Source organism: Ceratotherium simum, chromosome 12 (assembly GCF_057802395.1).
Source record: "Ceratotherium simum simum isolate JZ-2026a chromosome 12, ASM5780239v1, whole genome shotgun sequence".
Classification (NCBI taxonomy): Eukaryota; Metazoa; Chordata; class Mammalia; order Perissodactyla; family Rhinocerotidae; genus Ceratotherium; species Ceratotherium simum.
The window spans coordinates 20,906,223-20,930,754 of NC_141911.1; positions in this window are offsets into that span (position 1 = coordinate 20,906,223).

Consider the following 24,532-nt stretch of genomic DNA (forward strand, 5'->3'; position numbering starts at 1 on the left):
TGAAAATCTTTCAGTGTTGGGGTCCATGTTTTCAAACTTTTTAAGAAGCTTGTTGAGGTCTGCAAAAGCTTGTGCTAAACCCTTCATTGTGAATTTTTGGGGGGATTCTTCTTTTTCTTTTTCCACAGTGTCCTTTTCTCTTGCCTCTTCTTCAGCCTGTTCCAGTTCCAACAACTCTTTGTTAGTCAATTTCTCAGGAACTACCTCTAAGAGCTCTTCAACGTCATCCTCATCCACTCCCACATTAAAGTTATTTGCCACGCAAACATGGCCTTGATGATTTTTGCAACCTCCTCATCCTTGGCAAATCTTTTAAAGTCATGGATGAACCTCTTCAGTATCTTCTTCCAGATGCCATTCATACCCCAAGCAAGTTTGTTGCTGCAGTCATAGATGTTGTAACCATTCTAGAATTGCATCAGTGTCTTCTTCATTTGCAGCAAAGGCCTGAGCAAAGGTCCTCCTTAGGTAGTAGGCCTTAAAAGCTGGTATAACTCCTTTATCCATGGGTTGGATCAAAGAAGTGTTATTTAGAGGGAGAAATACTGATTTGATATTGGGATGAAGATCACAAATTAAAGGAGGATGTCTGGAAGCATTATCAACAATAAGCAAAATCTTGAAAAATTTGTTATTCTCCAAACAGTACTTCTCCATTTCCCTAATGTAGCAATCCAGGAGAGCATCTTGGAAGAGGAGCTGCGTCATCCATGACTTCATATTGCCCTGTAGTACACTGGCAGTGTGTGTTTGTTGACGTGCTTGAAGGCTCTGGATTTCTCACTGTACATAAAGTTTCAATTTGTAGGCTGCAACATTGCCGCCAAACAAGGTTGTTATCCTGCCCTTAAAAGCCTTGAAACCTGGCATTGACTTGGCCTCCTTATGGATGACAGTCCTTTCAGGCATCCATTTCCAGAATAGAGACATTTCATTCATGTGACTTATTTTCTCTGGCAAGTAATTTTCCTACACAATCAGCTTATCTAGAGTTTCCAAAAATTCTTCAGCTGCCTTCACATCAGCACTTACAGACTCACCACTCACTTTCACATTACGTCATGAATAATGATTCTTGAACTATTTAAAACCCCCAGAGCTACAGTAAATTCAACACTATAGTCGGGTCCAGACTTTTCTTTCAATATTGCTTTTCACTTTTTGCTTTGACTGTAATCATGGTGCTAAGAAGGATACATTTCTGTGTTTGGTCTTAAATCCAGGTCATTGGAAGTTTCTCCATGTCTGATGTAGGCCCTTCTTGAATTTTTGTTAGTGTCATTGTCTTCAATGAAGCAGATCTTTTAACAGTTTCTATCACTTTGTTCTTGTTCTTCAAGATTGTAGCCATGATGGAATGGGACATGCTTGACTGGTGAGCAATAACCATCTCTGACTTTCTACTTTCATAATCCTTAATCACTTTTAATTTTGTTTCCAGGTCAATCATTCAATGTGGCCTCTTAATGGCAATATTAACAGTGGATTTTGTATACCTAGGGACCATGCTGAACAAAATAACACAAGATTAAATCAAGCATGAGAGAAAATGATGTAATCAAGAGATACAGTAAAAGTGAGATGTATGAGGCTGCTGCTAGTGTAACATGGCATACTGTTTTACATTAAGCTTTTTTTAATAAGTAAAAAGAGTACCTTCTAAAATGATGATAAAAAGTATAGTATAGTAAATACATAAACCAGTAACATAGTCATTTATTATTATTATCAAGTATTATGTACTGTACATAATTGTATGTACTGTTTTTATATGACTGGCAGTGCAGTAGTTTGTTTATGTCAGCCTCACCACAAACGCTTGAGTAATACGTTGCTCTATGATGTTACTGTGGCTACAACGTCACTGGACAATAGAAATTTTTCAGCTCCATTATCATCTCATGGGACCACCATTGTATATGCAGTCCGTCATTGACCAAAACGCCATTATGTGGCACATGACTGCACTCGAATTCTATTTTACATAGGCCGCTGGAAGGGTATCTGGCATTTGTAATGCTTTGGGCTTCAATAATACATTGTTCCTAATTCCAGTTCTAGATCAGCTCCATCTTTCACTTTTTTCTGTGACTGTTTTTGACCATAAAATTAATGCTGATTAAAGAGGCAAATCCATGTAAACTTGATGTTTTAAACAATGTCTTCACTCTATCTTAAACCACTCCTCTTCCTTAACATTTTTTTATTTGTTAGTAAAAAACTTTTAGGAAGCAAAAGAGTTTTTTCTAGAACTTTCCTTAACTTCCTCTTTTATAAAGTCTTATCAGATTCTTCAAAGAGAAAAGTACTTTATCGCCGTCTTTGTCTCATATTTCTCTACCTCTGTACCTATGACTATGTGCAAAAATATTTGTCTACCCTAGTCTATAAAGCCAATTACTTCCTATCTTTCTCTAGATCTCATTATATCCATGTTTCTTAGGTTTGACCGCTCCCTCTCCAGAATCATACATCATGGTCTTTCTACTGGCTACTTCTCTTCTGCCTTTACAATATGTGTGAGTATCCTAAGTATTTCTCTTTCTTATCTGTGGCACTTTTCAAATGTAAGGTATGACTCTGCCTTTTCCATTTCTTTACTACCCAATTCTTCCTTCATCCCTTTATTTCTTCCACAGTGGTGCTTCCGTACTGCCAGTATCACCAGTTTCCTTCCGTTTAACACTGACTAATTACTCAATGTAGGGACCAGTTCTTATTATAAATTTTTTGACACTGTTCTCAACTTTTATTCAGATGGTACATTTAGTTTGAGATTGTCATTATAGGAAGAAAACTTTAGTGGAAGATGAAACCTCTATAATAAAGATGAGATCAATATTATATGCAGAGTTGCAAAAATCAATATGAATTTATAATCTTGAACAGCATACATTCTCTCACTCTATAACTCTAAAAGTGGCCCAGAAGTAGCAGCACTTTTACCCACCACCAGTGCTCATGTGCATCCAGTATCAAGATTATTGTTTATATTGTTACTCAACCAAAGCCAACCAGACCCTTTGCAAGGTAGCTCTTCTTTCCATGTCTTGAGTCAGGAGCCAATGGTCACACATATTAACAAAATAGAGTGTTCAATAATGTATTTCAAGATAATGCATTAACCAAATGCCCTAACAAGTGGAATTAAAGGCACAGTTTAGGTCCTCATCTCCTAGGACATGATTCCTATGCATGAGATTAATAAGGCATTTGTAAGTTTTGAAGTAATGGTAATAAATCAGGTAGGTACAACATTATTACAAGTAAATGGAATATGCAATAATGGTCAAGGGGGACTTAAAAAAATACATTTAGTGAGGGGTGCGGGGGCAACATTGTGTGATAACCTAAAGCTTAAATGAAAGGATTAAGAGTGTCACTGATCTAACAAGTGAAGTTTACTGTAAAAAAGAAGCTGAATTCAATAACATGAATTATATGTGAAATATTTAGGATCAATGATAAACAAGAATCAATTGATTGATAACCCATATAAATATTGTGATCTATCCTGAGAAGGTTTTGGGGGGGGAGGGCTGGGGGGGAGGGGTTAGTGCTTTGAGATTACTAGAACCCTGAAAAATATCATGTAAATATTGCTATAGTTCTAAGAAGGTATAAAACTGAAAAGAGAAAAATCATGACATGGATTAAACTACTGGTGTTGTAGTTTAGAATAGATTTAAATTTAAGTATTTGTATAGGTTTTATTCTTAAAATATTTGGGAAATTCTAAACATCAGACAAATAAATGTGTTACTGCATGTTTAAATTATAAAAGAATTTAATGAATTAATTTTTAAAAATAGTTTTATTAGAACAAATTTTGTGTGTAATATACATAATGTTAATAAATTGAGCATGAAACATATTATAGACGGTAGAAAATGTGTATATCCCAATCAAAAGGCCCTGGTGCAATAGCAAATGCAATTATAAAATTGCTGTGGTATAAAATACCACTGAAAACGTTTCTCAACTGTTATAGCTCTTTTGTTTTCCAGCTTTATTGAGTTTTAATTGATATATAACGTTGTGTAAGTTTAAGTTGTACAATGTAATGATTTGATATATGTATATATTGCAAAATAATTACCACAATAAGATTAGTTAACACATCTATCACCTCAAATAGTTATAATTTTGTGTGTGTGTGGTGAGAATTTTTAAAACCTCTTCTAGCAACTTTCAAATATACAATACAGTATTGTTAACTATAGTCACCATGCGATACATTACGACCCCAAAACATATTTATCTTATAACTGGAAGATTGTACCTTTTGACCCCCTTCACCCATTTCCCCCACCCCGTTCCCTTGGCAACCCCCAAATCTATTCTCTGTTTCTATGAGTTTGGTTGTTTTAGATTCCACATATGAGTGAGATCGTATAGCATTTGTCTTTCTCTGTTTGACTATTTTACTTAGCATAGTGCCCTCAAGTTTCATCCATGTTGTCACAAATGGGAGGATTTCTTTCTTTTTTATGGCTGAATAATATTCCACTGTATATATATATACCTCATCTTCTTTATCCATTCATCTGTTGATGGACAGTTAGGTTGCTTCCATGTCTTGGCTATTGTGAATAATGCTGCAATAAACATGGGAGTGCAGATATCTCTTCGAAATAATGATTTTATTTCCTTCGAATATAAACCCAGAAGTGGAATTGCTGGATCATATGGCAGTTCTATTTTTAACTTTTTGAGGAACTCCATGCTGTTTTCCCTTGTAACTGTACCAATTTACATTCCCATCAACAGTGTGATGAACACTGAACAAGGGTTCTCTTCTCCCCACATCCTCACCAGCGCTTGACATCTCATCTTCTCGATAACAGCCGTTCTAACAGGTGTGAGGTGATACTTCCCATTTTAATTGTCCATAACTAATAATATTCATACACACTGTGACTAAGTTCACATCTTCTTGTATGGCTCTTATTATATAAAATGTCTTAGCTTTAAACCTATTGCCTACAAAGACAGCACTGAGTTTTGTTGTTTGGTTTTCAAGAACATCTCCCACCACCATGATCCTTAATCAGACCTTCTTCATATCTTCTCACTTTCCAACTTGAATTACCCTCTTAAGTCAAGGTGGTCCCACCACTAGCCTTTGAGGTTATCCCTGTATTTATAGAGACTAACCTAGAGCCTAGAATGTACTGTGCACTCAGTACAAGTTTATTAAATTGAGCTCAATGTGTTTCTCAAACACCATGCTTAGGGAGCCTCTGAACATTCTCACCTTTGGAATGCACTCCTTGTATCTCCAACCTGTCTACTTTCTACTCAGTCCTTAAAGCCCACTAATTTCCAGCTTATTCTATGACACATTCCCATATGTTTATACACAGTTATCTCTTCTTTCTCTATAATATTTTTGCACTTAGAATACTGTGCTATGACTTTTAGCTGTTTCTACAAATAGATTATAAGCTTCCTAAAGAGGACACCTTCTCATTTTTTGATGCATTGACTATAATATCTAGCAGAGTACTAAGCATATAATAGACAACTAAGAAATTATTCAATTATTTCTTGATATATAATTTTATATACTAATTGCTTCAGGAAATATTTATTGAGTAACTGTTCTGTGACATATCTGCTAGATATTGAATACACAATGAAACTAACTGTCCCATTTATAGTCTCCCTCTTAAGCACCTTGCAATGGGGAAAACAGATAAAAACAATTTCAATATAGTAGAAAGAAAATATACACAATTTGCAATGGGAATATAAAGAAGGAAAGAGAAATAGAATTTCCAAGAAGAGGACACTGCATATGTAAAATATTTTTTAAAAAGAATGCAAACAATATATATATAGCCTTGTACACTGTAATTCTTTCATTTATTTTCTTTCATTTGGTTGGTTATTTGTTTAATGCCAATCTCCCAAACTAAAATGTAAATTCTATGAGAGAAGAGACCATCTCCAGCTAGCTGCCCATTATATCTTCTCTGACTAAAGAATTGCCTGACATATAGTATCTCTAAATAAATATTTACTGAAAAGTGAATACAAGAGGTTTAGAGTGACTTGGTTAATAGTTCTTAATGTGTGTCTGTGTTTGGTAGAGGCTGTGGGTAGTGAGGCATAGGCAGTGAGGAAGATAGAAAGTTTGAAGCAAGTTACACATAAAGATTTTGCATCTTTTCTGGGGCTGTCCCGGTGGTGTAGTGGTTAAGTTCGCACTTCAGCGGCCTGGGGTCCGTGAGTTCGGATCCTGGGCACAGACCTACATACCGCTCATAGAGTGATGCTGTGGCGATGTCTCATATACAAAATAGAGGAAAATTGGCACCGATATTACCTTGGGGACAATCTTCTTCACCAAAAAAAAAAGATTTTGCACTTATTCCAAAGGCACAGAAGACCCACTGAAAGAGAGCAAGCAAGAGAAGTTTATCACAATCAGATTTGTCTTTTGGAATGATCACTCCGGCATTGGTATGGGACTTAATTAGAAAAGATAAGACAGTATACTGGAAAACCAAATTGGAAGTCATTGCATTTGAAATTTAGGACCTAAGTAAAATTAACAATAGTGGGATGGTAATAGGGTATGAATTCCAGAAATACTTAAGTGGTGGGAATGTAGACTGATAAAGTCATTCTAGAGAATATTCTGGCATGCTTATGAATCATAAATTATACTCCTATGTATATAGCACAAAGAAATGCTTAGCTGCATAAGGACAGATGTACCAGGATATTATTACAGCATTATATCTGGAAGGAAGGCATTTTAGGCAATGTAGGTGTCCATGATTGGCAGAGTAGATAGGCACAATGTGGTGTATGCACACCATGGAATATTATGCAACAATTATAAGCAACAGGTTAAATGTATATACAGCATGACATGGATGAATCATAAAAATATAGTGGTTAGTTTAACAAGTAAGGTGGAGAATGCAATATATAAGAAAACTACATTTTCATAACAAAAATGCATGTATACAGAACAACATCGCATTCTGCAATAAACCAAACAAACAAAATATACACTTAAGTACAGGAAAATCACCCAGTCTGATTTCAGGAAAAAAAAATCTGTTGTTATTTTTATTGGTACTGCAGCAAGTTTATAAATTTCCAGTGGTAGAATTAACAATATTGTGATGTTTAGCTATTTCAAAAACAATAATACAACTTTTTATTTGTTCAAATCTACTCTTGTCTTAAAGGTGAAAATTTAAAGGCAGCAAAATTACGGAGGCATTGTGAAATGGTGTTTCAGGGATGGTTTATCTGAACACACATCTTGCTGCCCTTATGGTGAGAACTATTTGATTACCTATATTGTGGGTTGCTAAGCGTTTGCTGTTACAAATTTGCCAAATGACTAGAAAGATTGATCAATATAGTTGTTTCCAAATCCTGCCCTCTTCAACAAACGGGAAGAAGGAGCACTGGAAAGACTTACCTGTGCCTCCTTTATGTCTGGCCTTTGAGGCTCATGTAGGTCTTATTCCAAGAGTGACCACTGAACAAATTCCTGTTTCCCACAATCAAAGACTTTTCAGACATTCCTGGCCATGACATTCAGGGCATTACACACTAATTAAATTTAACAGACTATGTAGAGAAAAATATACTAATGAAGAAGACTAGGGCTTATTTTAAAAGATTTTTTTTAACTATAAATTTATACCCAAAGACCTTTTTCCCAATTGTTAACACTTTCTCTAAGTGAAATTGCTGATGCAGATGTAGGTTCCTTTATTTCCATTCTCTCATTATGTCAGAATAAAAGAGGTAATCATTCAGGTTAAGTGGCTTCTATTGTGATTATGCTCTTAGCTCCCTGTCTCTATTGATTATTGATTGTGTCACCACTTTGAAGGTGAAATTTTCCATTCAAAAGGCTCCTCCAGTGATGAGTATGTCCTCCTGATGACCTTTGAATTAGTTCATCCTTGGCAGGATGTTACATAGCACAAATAATTGCTGAAGTGTTGCCGACTCCATTCTTTATGCTACTACTCAAGACTTTCTAAGCCAAGTGTTAATGAGTTTCCACTTCCTGAGTTATTCTTTGTTTTTAATTCATTCTGAAAAGGTTAATGGAAATTTGCTTTCAAAAGAGTAATAGAATTTTCAAATAAGTTCACTGATACAGTTTTCATTAATGTTTTTATTGCAGATCAGTTTAAAGGAAAAATATACAGTTACACTCTGCTTTGTAAAGATGCTATCATTTTTAATTTCTTAGAAAAATTAGAGAGAACTCTGCAAATATTAAGTTCTCTAAGTTCAAGTTCCCTGAGAGGCAAAACACAGTCAATGAGACAACTGAGCTGGGTTTAGTGCTGCCCTTTCTAGCTATAAAAGATCATTCAATTTACTTATATTCTTTTAACATCAGCTTTCACGTATGTAAAATGAGAATAACACTACCCACCTCTGTATTAGTCAGATTTCTCCAGAAAAATGAACCAATGGGATACATAGAGAAATACACGGGAAAACATTTATTATGAGAGATTGGCTCACACGATTTTGGAGGTTGAGAAGCCCCATGATCTGCCATCCGCAAGCTGGAGCCCCAGGAAAGCCAGTGGTATAGGTTCAGTCCAAATCTGAAGGCCTGAGAACCAGGGTAACCAACGGTGTAAGTCCTAGTCCCAGTCCAAAGGCCTAAGAACTGGGGGGATGATAGTGGAAGTCCCAGTCTGAGTCCAAAGGCCCAAGTACCAGGAGTGCCGACGTCTGAGAGCAGAAGATGGATGTCCTAGCTCAGAGATCAAAGTCACCCTTCTTCCACCTTTTTGTTATATTCAGGCCCTAAAGGATTGCATGATGCCCACCTACATTAGTGAGAGTGTTCTTCTTTACTTAGTCTACCAATTCAAATGCTAATCTCTTCCAGAAACACCTTCACAGACATACCTAGAAATAGTGTTTTACCAGCTTTCTGGGCATCCCTCAGCCCAGTCGAGTTGACACATAACATTAACCATTACAAGCTTATACAACTGCTGTGTAGATTAGTAATCATAAATAGAAGGTGATTGGCCACTGTAGGTACTTAATAACTGGGAGATATGATTATAATTATTTAGAAATATAGTAGAAAGAGTATAATAGAATTAGTAGGGATAAAAGACAGGGATTTTAGAGCCCGTCACAGATGGATTAAAACCTTAGTTCTGACATAACATCAGTAATTTAACTCTTCTGAGATTCATTTCCTTCTCAGTCATATGAGTGCGTGTGGGGGGGTGGGCAGGGGGGTGGTTGTGTGCATGTGTGTGCTTTGTTAAAAGAGATTCATTTCTAGGTCTTTATTAATATTTTGATGGGAAAAAGTGGAAAAGTCCAAGTTAATATTCCTTATGCATTGCTCTTTTAAACTCACTCTTGTCATCTGGCTGATTGACTGCTAAGAGTTGCTTGCAATTTTTATTATCTCTTTCGAAAGAAGAAAAGTCTTTCTTGTGCCTCTTTTAATTTCTGGTCTTGGAGTCTCTCACAGATCTTGTTCCAACAGACATCAACCACAAATAATCAGTAAATGTTTCAGTTATATCCAATTACAAAAATATGCATTGTGCATCCTCTTTCTACGTTATCAAAATCTCACCTTTGCTCATGGCTATGATGTTTTCAGCATCCCATCTTCATTGCTTCAGATAAGAAGCCAGTGACAGTAATTTGAGACCCGTACTTTCAAGCTATTCTCAAGACTATTTGTAATTTTCCGCATATAAGCACCAAACCATCCTGATTGGCATTACGTTCGTGTCATAGAATAATCATATATCCAGCAATTTTTACCAAATATTGTGTCTGCTTCATGCAGCAATTAAGACTGGCAAAAGATGGCTACCAACAAATGATTTATGAAATATAATACAGAAGAAAGAAGACATGATTACCTGTGACAACATTTTAATCAAGACCCATCGGGTACAAATTTACTATTTTCATGAATGAATTTAATCAAATTTGAGGATTTGAGATTTAGTCCTATTTTACACTTGAAAAGAAAATGTACATCACCTAGTTATTTCACATTAATTGAAAGTAAATTATCGTGACCTGTGGATTACAATAAATATAAAAGAAGGTCATATTTGTGTAGTGAAAGACTTATGGTTGTTTACAGCAGATATAAACATGATGTTGCAACAAATGAGTATATGTAAATATACAGAAGGAAGAAGTTGGGTTCAAGGGAGCTAGGCCCAACTCTGTTATCATCTCTAAAATTGCCTTTATACTGATGTCCTCATCTATTCAGTTGGTGGCTTCCTCCTAGTCATCTCTAAACGTGATTTCTTTTCTGCACTTGTTTATCAAACTTTTTTCTATACCTATCTTCAGTTTAGCCAAATCCGCGGCTAAACAAAGCTGGATTTTCTGACAGAGGCCAGCAAATTTTAATGTGTTTATGTAGCTGGACACATTCAACTTTGTGAGGGCCACAAGCGGTCTCTCTACACAGCATTGTGTCTTTACATCCAAATGCATTTCCCCAAGTTTTTGAGAAAATTCACTCAATGACCTTGTGGAGGTTGATGGTCATTTTGGATTTAAAATATTTGAAATCGCTAATATAACTTCAGTTCAAATAACTCTTCAAGCTCAACAACCAATTAAAGCTCATCAAAAATCCTACTTCCATTACTCACCTCCTGGCTGGGAATACACTTAAGTCTCAGACCACTTAGTAAAATTATCCACGGTAATTATAATGTCGATAGGCTAAAGAAGATAAATTATTTCAAAGGACTTTTTTTCCTATGTATCTAATGTATATGTTGGCTGATAACACGTCTCAGGGCATTTTAGAGCTTGTATGGTCCTTTCTGATCCTAGGATTTATTGAAAAGAAAACTCCTCTATTAATACCTGCTTCAAATATGGAATATGTATTTTTTTCACCACTTATTTAAGGAAAAGCTGTAATAACTCTATGAAGGACAAACGTTTCAGGATAAACAGATTTACAGATTTGACCCCTGACTCAGCATCAGCAGTCAAGTCTCAGTTGTCCTACTTATTAACAAGCTATTCATTAACAAGCAATCTGTCACTAGACACTTCCAGGGAGTTTATCTGTCATGATGATGATCTACGGTATGTTTACCCCAAAATCTCACTGCTGTGTGTCCTTCGAGGAGACTTCCGTTGAAGGAAGGCTTCAGTTGCCCTGTGGCCAGTGCTCCTTTATGGGCTGTCATTGCTCTTGTAATAAAGGGAAGCATTTCTTACTGGAGAGTAAGCTGGTAGTGATTCGTGCCATCTCAAACTCAGCATGGTTCTCACATGTGCAGCTTGGCCTCTCAGCTTCATGCTCATCCTGAAACTTTTTAATTAGTTTCCTGACATGTCCAAACAGCTGTCTTCTGGATGTATTTCAACTACCTACAGTATTTCTCTTGGCTGACTGAGAGTAACTCAATGCAATTATGATTATTATAACATATATTAACTATGATTGCTGTAAGTCTTGCTCCAATTCCTATAATATTTCTTGTGGCCATGCAAATCTAAGCCATCTATATTGCTCTGGAGAAAATCCTAGACTTTGCTCTTCCTCATTAATTTAAATGATTGTCTTAAAACACATGTGGTAACACTAGTTAGCACAGAGTCAAAGTTAATACTGGTTATTCCTCAGTGAATTTTTACATTTGTTTTTATTTCCTTTCGTATTTAAAAAAGACAAGCTATAAATAAAACAATGAAACAAAAATAAATAAATATTAAAGGAAGGAATTGGACTCTGAAAAGCAGTTATGGTAGTAATTAATGTGGCCAATTATTGCTATTCCTGTCATTCACTTTCCACTGTTTTTCCTTTTTGGTTTCATTTGTGTTTATTAAGTGTAATGAAGTAAGGGGAAGGTGTTCTCCAAATCCACTTTTGCAATATTGGTATCAGCTTTCATTATTCACTTGAGAAAGATGTTCAGTATTTTACTAAGTGAAAACATTAGGATTAAAAGAAAAAGAGCTTAGGGGCCGGCCCTGTGGCTTGGTGGTTAAGTGCGCGCGCTGCGATGCTGGCGGCCCGGGTTCGGATCCCGGGTGCGCATCGAGGCACCACTTCTCCGTTCATCCTGAGGCCGAGTCCCACATACAGCAACTAGAAGGATGTGCAGCTACGACAAACAACTATCCACTGGAGCTTTGGGGGGGAAAAATAAAAATAAATAAAATCTTTAAAAAAAAAAAAAAAAAAAAAAAAAGAAAAAGAGCTTAGTTTATTGAGCATAATCTGCTAAAGAATAATGAGGAATAATTTGCTCACTAAGAAAGTCGGAGTTCTGTAGGACCTTCCCTTCTCCTCGGGGTACTGGTGTTTAGGAAGGAATGAAGGGTGTGCAATAGAGAAAAAGAAAGGGTATGTAGATACAGGAAGCTCATACGAATGAGTAAATATTAGCTGGACAAGTTTGCTAGGGAGAACACATTTCACGTTGTTGTCCAATTTATCCATTCGATGATATTAGAAGCTCATAAAACTAAAGTATAAGTACGCAATTAAATTTGTCTCAATATTTCAGGTAGGATTCTTCTTTCCCATTATATAGCTCTAAATTGTTTATTAGAGTTCATTCTTGTCTCAATAATATTGACTAATGTTTCTATCACGTCTAGTAGTCTGCATTACAACAAAAAATAAAACTCCTGCTCTCTATAGCAATTAGCAAAGCCTCTAGTTAAAGTAAATCTGAAGAAAGAAGTAGAAATGCTCCCTCAACCACACACACGATTTGTTGACTATCTTTAGCACCCTGGTCTTCCTCCTGATTCTCAAATGACAGGCTTATTTTTCCATTTATTCCTTTTTCCTTGGAATAATACCTCCTCCATCTTTGCAAAGCTGCCTCCTTCTTATCATTCAGTCTCTGTGCAATGGATCTGAAGTCCCTGCTCCATCAATCCTTGCCCAATTACTCTGTTTTATATTCGTTGTTTCATTTATTGTTATATATAATTAACTTATTTGTTTACTTGTTTATTTACTATTTCTCCCATGCTGGAATATAATCCCATAAGAACAGCAGTATTATCTGTTTTATACGCTACTTTAACTCCAAAGCCTTCATACTTTCAATCAGGGTTTGGGTTACCCTATTTATTACAGAAATGTGTGTGGCTGTTACATATACATTATTGAAAAATAATTATCATGCCTATAATTGAGGCAAATTGCTAGCACTTATTACAATTAAAATGTTATAAACTCAAATGTTAACCCAACACACCAACATATTTCACAAAACGTTAAAGGCATTTGGTTGAGGTTTTGTCATGGTTTAAGTTTCCTGAGGGTTGATGATCTGTGGTATGATGATGTGTTTTAAATTTATTGGCCAAGATTTCCTGTGTAATGGAACAACATTTACCTAGGGCTATTAGATACCTTTCTTAAGAAAAGGAGCCATGGATAGGTAAGTAATTTAAGGAAAGCTACAGTTGTTTGTTTTTGTCTGCATGAAATGGCCTATAGAGTAACTCATTCAGTGAATAACGAGATAATTGACATATCCAAAGCTTAACAATAACCCAATTACCATTGCTTAGGTTGCTATTCTTGTAAATTTATTATAGAAATAATTGGTTTGTCCAAGGTAGATCCCTGTTACTAAGTAGTCTGGTGTATGGCTGATGTAGTCCCAAAAAATCCATGAGAAACTATAATATGGACAATAGGAAATAGGAGAACATACATAAAGTTAGTCCTCACATACTATTGTTTTTTTTAAAATGTCTGAATGACAGAATCAGCAAAGCTATTTTTTCTTCTTATTATTAATAGTTCTGGTAATGTTTAGTATGAACTTTTAACCTGAGAGTGAAATGACCTTATGACAGATAAGTTCAGATTTGTGGCTAAAATTAGATAATTTTTATCCCATTCTAAAACTTGTTTTTTTAAAATAGTCTTTAATTAGAGATACTCTTACACAATGCAGTAATTATCTCACAAATTTTGAAAATTTTGTTTTGAATGTAAGTTCTTTGACCGCTTATAATTTACTTCAATGTCTCAGGACTTACCATTTACTAGTCAAACAATATAATTCAATTTTGTTTTTTATTTAAGCCAAAAACCTGTTTCAATAAGCTATTCCACAAATGGAGACCAAAAAAAACAGCAACGTTATTTTTCAAGACAAGAAATTGTCTTCCGTTTTTCAGTTCTTGGACTCTCATAAGAGGTCAACTGCTCTTCTGTCGACTGCTCTTTCAATATTGCTTGATCATTTTCACAGTCACAAGACTGAGCTACTTTCCTACAAATGGTGGCTCTCTCCTGCCATGTCAGGGCCACATTCTCTCTCAGCTTTAATGTGATTTGGAATAGTTTTCTTGTTCTATATATCAGTTTTTTTATTGTAACTCTTCCCCATATCTTTATGCTCTATCTTCCCTCTATTGCTTTTGCATAATATTAACAATACATAATACGTAAACTCAGTTATTACTCATGTTTTCAGTTACCTATTGTTACGTAAAAATCTATCCCCAAAGAGTGACTTATATTTTGCTTATAACTTTGCCATTTGGGCAGGGCTCAGAAGGGTTAACTTCTCTCTACTTCACTGGCCTCAAGTGGGGGCTAGAATTTAATGAAGTCTCTTTTACTGAAATGTCTGGCAGTTGATGGTAGCTCTTGGCTGAGACTGTGGCCAAAACACCTACCAGACCCTTATCCACATGGCTGTTTGGCTTCCTCACAACATGATTACTGGGTTCTAAGGCAAGTCAAACCATGTCCCATAAGAAGCAGGGACATGCTGTTTTGCCTTTTATGACCCAGACTAAGAAGTCATGCAGCGAAGTTTCTCCCACATTCTATTTGTTAGAAATGAATCACTAAATTCAATCCATTTTAAGGGAAAGGAAATTAGATTCCACCTTTCCATGGAAGGAGTATCAAAAATTTGCAAATATGTTTTGAAATTCCCAGAGCATTTAAAGTTTTTATTTATGACAATATGGGAAACAGTAAAATAAATTAATAACAAGTCACAAAGAGTCATTCATGTAGTTTTACAGTTGGAAATACACCTAGAAATTGAGTTCTGTTCCCTTAGTTTAGATTCAAAGAAACTAAAATTCAGTAGATTCAATACATTTCAAAGGGTCATATAGTTAGTTAACTTGTGGCAGATCCAACAAATGGAATCAAGATTTTCCACTTCCAAGATAAATTGCTTCTACACACAAGAAAAACAACAACAAAAAATAGCCCAAAGATATGTCAGAGTCAGATAGAGCAAGCATATAAATTTCCTGTAACTCCTTGATATAAAATAATTACTCATTTGGGGAAAGTAACAATGTTCATTCTATTTTATTATTTTTTGAAGTAACACCAGTTTATATATAATATTGTATAAATTTCAGGTGTACATCATTATATTTCCACTTCTGTGTACACCACATAATGTTCATCACCAAAAGTCTAGTTTCCATTCAGCACCAGTACAAATGTCCTCCTTTACCCCTTTTGCCCTTCCCCCATCCCTCTTCCCATCTAATAACAACCAATCTGTTCTCTGTATTTATGTGTTCGTTTGTTATTGTTTTTTTTTTATCTTCCACATATGAGTAAAATCATATGGTGTTTGTCTTTCTCCATCTGACTTATTTCACCTACCATAATACCCTCAATGTCCTTCCATGTTGTCACAAATGGCAGGATTTCACATTTTTTATGGCTGAGTAGTATTCCATTATGTATATATACCACATCTTCTTTATCTATTTATCCATTGATGGGCAATTAGGTTGTTTCCAAGTCTTGACTATTGTAAATAATGCTGCAGTGAGCATAAGGGTGCGTAAATCTTTTCAAATTAGTGTTTTTATGCTCTCTTGTTAAATACTCAGAAGTGGAATAGCTGGATAATATAGTAGTTCCATTTTTAATTTTTTGAGGAATCTCCATACTGTTTTCATAGTGGCTGCACCAATTTATATTGCCACCAGCATCATACGAGGGTTCCCTTTTCTCCACATCCTCTCTAACCCTTATCTCTTGTCTTTTTAATGGGTATAAGGTGATATCTCATTGTGGTTTACATTTGCATTTTCCTAATAATTAGTGATGTTGAACATCTTTTCATGTGCCTGTTGGCCATCTGTATATCTCCTTTGGAAAAATGTCTGTTCAGATCCTCTGCCCATATTTTAATCAGGTTGTTGATTTTTTCTTGTTGAGTTGTATGAGTTCTTCATATATTTTGGATATTAACTCCTTATTGGATATATGATTTGCAAATATCTTCTACTAATCAGTATGTTGTCTTTTTTGTTTTGTTGATGATTTTTCTTGCTGTTTAGAGGCTTCTTAGTTTGACATAGTCCCATTTGTTTATTTTTTTCTTTTGTTTGCCTTGCCTAAAGTGACATATCCAAAACGATATGCTAAAACCAATGTCAAAGAGAGTACTACCTATGTTTCTTCTAGAAGTTTTATGGTTTCAGGTCTTACATTCAAGTCTTTAATCCATTTGGAGTTAATTTTTGTGTATGGTATAAGACAGTGGTCTACTTTCATTCTTTGGCATGTGGCTATCTAGTTTTCCCAGCACCATTTATTGAAGAGACTTTTCTTTCCCCATTGTGTGTTCTTGGCTCCTTTGTCAAAAATTAACGGTCCATAAATGTGTGGGTTAATTCTGGGCTCTCAATTCTGTTCTATTTATCTGTGTGTCTGTTTTTGTGCCAGTACCATGCTGTTTTGATTACTATAGCTTTGTAGTATACTTTGAAATCAGGGAGTGTGATACCTCCAGCTTTATTCTATTTTATTATTTTTTTAAATCAAGGAAGAATTGAGGTCTCCTTTGTTTGCTTAGACCCCTGGGTGTTTCTGTATCTTTATTTAAATAGTCTCTCCAAAGAAACATCACTATGAAACCATTTTAAGAATTTACCTAGGTAAAAAGTGAGGTGGCAAAATGAGTTAGATGTCGTTCCCATCATCTGAAATTAAATCAAAACCAGACATATTAATGAGCACAGAGTTTCAGTTTGGGATGATGAAAAGTTCTGAAGATGAATAGTAGTGATGGTTGGACAACAATGTGAATATATTAATGCTACTGAATTGTACACTTAAAAGTGGTTAAAATGGTAAATTTTATGTTATATATAATTTATGATAATAAAAGACATAAAAATTAAATACTAAATAAAGACAAGTTTTAAAATATGTAGATAAAAAAATTCTAATGACAACATGGTATTAGATGAAGGCATGGCTTGCTGATATATGAAGTATCAACTTAATAAACTTTTAAAAAATAATTATAGATTTACAAAAATGTTACAATGTTAATACAGAGTTCCCATATACCCTTCCCCCAACTTCTCCTAATGTTAACATGCATATTAGCATGCTGCAATTGTTAAAACTAAAATATTAACATTAGTATATTACTGTTAACTAAACTCAAGACTTTATTCAGAGTTCATCAGTTTTTCCATAAATGTCCTTTTTTTTGTTCCAAGATCCAATCCCAGATACCACATTGCATTGCACAAATAGTTTTAAATATTTTTTTAGAAGCTGAGGTTCAGAGCACATGTACATTTTTCTAAAATGTGGATTTTTGATGACTTGTCATATGCACATCATGAATTTCCCTTTGTTCTCTTTAAATTTTCTTTTTTTCAAGTGTATTTTGCTCACATTTAAGCAAGTACATAACTGTCTACTATTAATTCTGCAAGTGCGTTTTTTGCTGTGTATGTTCAAAATTAAAGCAAGAAACATATATTGAACTATCACTTATTTCATTCTCCAAGGAAGATGCTATAAATGTAGATGCCTACACCACTAAATCCAACATCACAGTCCCATTTTCCCCGCACCCTTATTAGATTAATGGCTCCAATGTCCACTATGTTACCTTGGGAAAATTACTTAACCTCTTTTTCAACATTTTAAATAGTGCTAATAGCACTAAATTATATATGAGTAACTTAAGGGTGAAAGATGTTAAAGGAATTTTTTTTTTTTAATTTTATTTATTTATTTATTTCCCCCAAAGCCCCAGTAGATAGTTGTATGTCATAGTTGCACATCCTTCTAGTTGCTGTCTGTGGGACGTGGCCTCAGCATGGCCGGAGAAGCGGTGCGTCGGTGCGCACCCGGGATCTGAACCCAGGCCGCCCAGCAGCAGAGCGCACACACTTAACCACTAAGCCACGGGGCCAGCCCTGTTAAAGGAATTTAACATAGTACTCTAAGTATTGAAAGCAGAAATAGAAATACAGCTGCTGGCATTCCGACTTTGGAGTGCAAAATAGTAGAGGTTATGCAGGTGAGCAGGAAATATACTGTATAGCCAAGTTAAACTTCATGTTTCAAATACCACTAAGATTTGTCTCACAGGAAATTCATTTATTTATTTACTTTTTGCCCTATAAGCAACACATTTCAACTTTTATCAAGATCTCACCTATGTAGAGAGTACTGTGTGTGTTAACAGGAAAACGTTATGTATTACATAGTCAAGCTTTAACATTTGTTTGGAGAATTTAACACAAATTCATGACCCATTTGAGGGCTCACTTTGAAGCTAAAATTCCTTATGGTAATTTCCATTCCAGACTTTGTTTATGGCATAGTATTTTTTCTTCTTTATACAAAGAACATGTGCTGCTCTGATTCTTAAGTTTGTTATAGAAAACTTGGAAAATAAAAAAAGAAGAATGCAAAAAGTATCTGTGGCCCCATGAAAACATAGCTACTACCATTAACCTTGGGATGGATATTGCATAAGTCTTTTTCTCTATCCATCTCACTTTATTATTATGGTATGCATAAATACAGACACATTTCTACTCATTCTGAAACAGAGTGAAATAATACTTTGTAATCATGTCTCTGTTTAACAGTTTATCAACATCACGTATATATTTCCTTTGTTATCAAATGTTAATTATATTATTATAATTGTATTATTATTTGTTATTTGCTATATATTTTAATGTTAATATGTTTTATATAATTACATAATATATATTATATATTAATCTACAACCAACATGTTTGTGGCTGCCAAGTTTCCTATCATGTGAATTTATTTATTCAATCTCCTATTAAACATTTTTCACAATATAAATGATACCATAATGAATATTCTATATAAAAGAGAAAAATGTGCAAGGCTGATATTTTTCAATAATGTTATTGGAAAATGAATTTTTAGGTCAAAAAGCATACATATTTAAATTATATGGATCTGAATTTCTCTATTGAAATGATTTACCAATTTACTCTGCCGCCAATAGTAAGAGGGGACCACTTTTTCCAACACTTGTAATTGCAGAGTTCAAATGGCGGCAACCAAACATTGTTTTTCTCTCTTCACTTCATCCTTTGGACATAAAGAGCAGCTAACTCCTTCTGTGAGTTAGTGTCAGACCAAAAAGAAATTATTAATTCTTTAGAAGATTCCAAAGTTATCATGCTGATGACATATGTGCATGGGAAAAGGTCAAAGACATCATAATATCCAATATTCAAAATATAATAACTATAGATACAGCTTTGATCATAGGACAGTCCTTGATATTATCATATAGCTTACTGCAAAAAACTATACACTTTTTTTTCATCTATCCATTTGCAATGCAGGACACTTGAGTCACTGGATCTCCAACATGTTTTACAACAGTTCATTGCATTCCTTGTTTATTCCAAGCAATCCCTCAGAAAATAGAATATTCAACTTTGGACACTTCAATTTCTGATCCTGTCACAATTTGAATGCAAAGAATATTTACATACATATTACAGCTGAGCTGATTTATTTGTGTTTCGTCAAGTCAATTGGAATTACTAAATTTAAAAGTCACAAGAAGAAAGCTAAACGTCAGCCCTCTATTTTTATTAATATACTTTAATATATTCAGAAAATTATATCAGTATTTCAAGAGCTCTTATCTATTGCATGCTACAAGAAAGAATAATATGGGGAAAAGTAATGACTGGTAAGAACATTTTTTTTAAAACAAACTTGCTTCTGAAATGGTATGTCAAAGTAGATGAATCAGTAGAGAATTATATTTGATTAATGCTCTCTATTGTAAGATTTATTTTATTGCTTTCTTTTTTTCTCGTTTCTTTTTTTATTTTCTTTTTAACATCTGACTTTTGGTAGGTAATGATTTAATTAAATACTCCTTTGAATAAAGAGTAGCTCCTCTGCATCACACAATAAACTCTTAATAAATATTTGTTAAGTGAATTTATGAATAATGAAATTGTTATTTCCTTTATTTTATTTAATTTCATGCCATTCATGATACTCAGTTTACAGACAGGGTTTAAATCAAATGAGAATACATAGAATATTAATTTAATATAAAATAGAAGTAGAGAAATGTATCCTCAGATGACAAAGGAGAAGTAGCTCCCAAAGTCCTGTGTTGTAAAAATAATATCCTATTCCATAGAATCACTAGGAATTTGTTTCTCGACACTATGACAGAAACTTTTCTATGAAATTAATCAAAGTTAAAGGAAGTGCCAAGAAGGCAGTCATGACAGGTTAGAAAAAATGATTGGAAAGCAGTAGAATTTAGGAAGATGTATCTAAGATTTGCCAATAAATAAAGTAACCTTTAAAGAAAATAAAAACAAATTTATTTTTTATGTTCAGATAAAAAGTACAAGAATTCTACTAAAATGTCACCAACATTTAAATTAAATTTCCAGTAAATTTAAAAATTAGACATCTGTCATTTAAAAAGTCATTATTAACTAGAGCAAGTAGCTTTTAAACACCCTTCAGTTTTACAGAATAATAGGTCTTTTAAAGATACAAACTGTATATTTGTAAAATAGGTTGAGAATGCAAAATTACTACCTTTGATATATTCTTAGTATTAAATGACATCTTCTTTATATTTTGTTATATAATGAGCACTCTTTTATTATCACTGTAGTTTGGATTTTAGTGAGTTTTATGCCTGAAAAAAAATCATGGATGAAAAATCCCAGTGGCAGAAGCAACCTTTCTCTACCAGTGTAGCCCAATTCAATAAATATAGCAGCATAATAAGAAGTTGCATGCTTCCCAAACAGGGCTGGCTTCATGGGCATATGACCTATGCTCAAAGGGTCCAGTGCTTGGTTCAATGTGCTTCTGTAGCCCTCTTAAAATTCTTAATTATTTTGCTTAGCATAATACTCTCAGGGTCCATCCATGTTGTAGAAATAAGTCAGACAGAGAAAGACAAATATCGAATGATTTTACTCAAATGTGGAAGATAAACAACACATAGATAAAGAGAACAGATCAGTGGTTACCAGGGAAGGGGATGGGGAGAGTGCTAAAGGGATAAAGGGATACATATGTATGGTGTCAGATAAAAGCTAGACTATTGGTGGTGAACGTGACGCAGTCTATACAAAAACTGGAATATAATAATGTACAACTGAAATTTACACAATGTTATAAGCCAATATGACCTCAATAAAATAATAATAATAAAAAAATTCTTAATTATTTTATCTCTGAACTTAGGTTTTGTATGTGAAGTTTGATGGAACAATTGAGCATATACATGCATGAACAGAGGAGATATGTGCAAAATCCATGTCCACCATCCCTTGCCACCCCTATCACATAGAGCTTGTGATGCTGCATGAGCATAGAATTCTGGTGGACCCATGATGTGTGACAGTTCAGCAAGACTCAAAGTGAGCACAAGGTAAGTGTGTTAGTTCTATGACTCAGTAAGTGCTGGGTACTAACAATCCCGAGAGGCCACACTTTCCATTCGAACCAGAACTTGCTTCAAACACAGAAGAAAATGGCATTCCAAGACACATCTGTGACCAAGGCACCCTATCATATCCTTTCTTATGTTACTTCCCTGATTTGGCTAACCACTTACACTGAAAAATTATGACATAGATGGAAAGAGAACAACCACAGTTCCTTTTCTTTTCAGTCCTTCCTTACTTGTCAGAAAACTAAAGGTAGATAGCTTTGGTAGAATGTGCATGTATCAAGAAATGAAATAGGGGCCGGCCCCGTGGTGTAGTGGTTAAGTGTGTGCGCTCCACTGCTGGTGGCCTGGGTTCAGATCCTGGGGGTGCACCGACACACTGCTTGTCAGGCCATGCTGTGGCGGCATCCCACATAAAGTTGAGGAAGATGGGCAGGGATGTTAGCTCAGGGCCAGTCTTCCTCAGCAAAAAAAAAAGAGGAGGATTGGAATGGATGTTAGCTCAGGGCTGATCTTCCTCACAAAAAAAAAAAAAAAAGAAATGAAATAAAATCAGTTGAATTAGTTTTTTGTAGGATTTCTACTTTTCTGGTAGGAATGAAATATATGTGCATGTACAAGGGATGAAATATGAATTGTGGAAATTTAATGATTCTGCATATGAGTTAAATAGCCTTATATTTTCATTTAAAACTCTCATAATACAAATAATACAAATACGAATGGAAAAATTCATACTAACAATTTTAAATTATAATTTTTTACTTGACACTAGATAGCAAGTTTTAAAAACACTATGACAAGTTGAGAGAGAGACAGAGACAGACTACAGAAAAAAAGAAAAATAATTGTATATTTTAATATCTTTGAAATCACTTTGTTTCTGGTTTTTGAACAAGGACCTCATATTTCTACGTTGCACTGGACTTTGCAAATTATGTAGTCAGTTCTCCTCACAAAATACAAGTTGTGGTATCTGAAATAATATATGCTGTCCAAATTGATGGCTCTGTGGAGTAGCATGCTCATAAAGAAGACCCTAAGATGGAAAAGGCTATAATTACCAAAAATGAGGACAAAAATAAAATAAAAAGAATAGGAGTTATTATTATGGGCAATAGAAAGCCAAAAAATATGAGAAAAATCTGTAAAATCATAAAGATTATGGTCCAGCTATGCAAGAAAATTTAATAAATCTAACAAAATAGATGGAATGTACCCTTCTTGAAAGATGGAGAGAGAGACATTGAGGACAAAATAAAAATAAACTAATAAAAGTAAAATGATAAACGCAAAATAAAAATTTTAAAAAATCAATAATTTACTTTGAATCTAGAATTTGCTTCCATCCATGCAGGTTGGGACTATCTAACTCCTTTTACAACAATCCTCTTGTATTCCTCCTCTCTGTCAATCTATGCATATGACACTGTGGGGAGTTCTGTGTGACCAACTGACTGAGGCAGAAAAACTCCAACCTGATTTACATGGATCTGTATGATATACTGGTGCTAGCCAAAAGCGAAGAGCTAGAGCCTTACAATATGAGTCAGGGATGACTGTCAATACTCCCAGGAAGCAAAACTTTAAGCGGTGTGTTGGTGGGTCACCCTGTCTAGAGGGAGAGACAGCCAGAGGTACAGATATATACTGTACTGGCAACAGCTAACAGTTTGGATGGATGTTCAGGATTGGAAGGATTAGGATTAGAAGATTGGTGACTAGGACGTCTAGGGAAGAGTTATGTGGATGAATCTCTCAGAGTGGGACAGACTTGAAAGATATTGTGTCCCATGTAAATGTGCACCAAAGGGCTTCCACTGCAAAGGAGGCTCTTAATAATCAAGTGGAAAAAAAATGATGTGCTTTGTGGACGTCAGTCAGCCTCATTCCCCAGCCATCTCTCCACAGACCGATGATCAAATTGCCCTTGGTGGCAGAAACGGAAGTTATACAGGGGCTCAAAAGCATGGGCTTCTCCTTTCTGGCTAATGTTACTGCCGAGTCTCAATTCTGCCAACATCAGAGACTAACACTGATTCCCTGAACTGGAGCCACATGTGTAGAAGAATGCATAAGCAAAGTGAGTGCCGGAGGGGTGGAATGTACCAGGTATAAATTCATCACTTCTTAGCTCCAAATCCACTTTCTTTGCCCTGTCTTGCAATATGAAGGCTAGATTTTGTATACATTTCTCTCTTGCCAGCTTGCACAATGTTAAACTTCCTCAGTAGCAAGAGCTGGAAGGACACTGGAGAAGGAAGGATCTTCCCATCCTGGTTCTGGTGTGCTTTCCCCAGCTTGCTCCTGTAGTATAAAATGACAAGGAATGTGTTGGACACTCAGTGATGTTTACTTGCAGTGAGTTTTAGTATTAATTTAATGGGCAGCTTTCAGTGAGTTTCATGAGTTCCCCAGATGGCTTCCCAGAAAGTGTCACAGATGTTCCGGGGAGAGGGTTACTAGAGTGATTTATGAACACCATCCTCTGAGTGGCTTCCCAGCAAGTTTCACCATCATCCCAGAGGTCAGCTTCCCAGCGAGGTCAGCTGGCACCCTTGCACGTCTCCCAGGTGCTCTAGTGGGTGGCTTTACATTGCGTTACACCAGAGCATGAAAGAGTGGTCCTCTGCTTGCCAGCCCTGAACTGAGGCATCTCAGTGATCTCCTTCACCATTCAACAGGCTACAGCCTCTCCATTTTCCACAAGGCATGGGTCTCAGCTGTGCAGGAGTGAGCCCTCTCCCAGTGTGTTCATTTCTTGGGTGTCATGCCTCAATTCTAAAAGTAG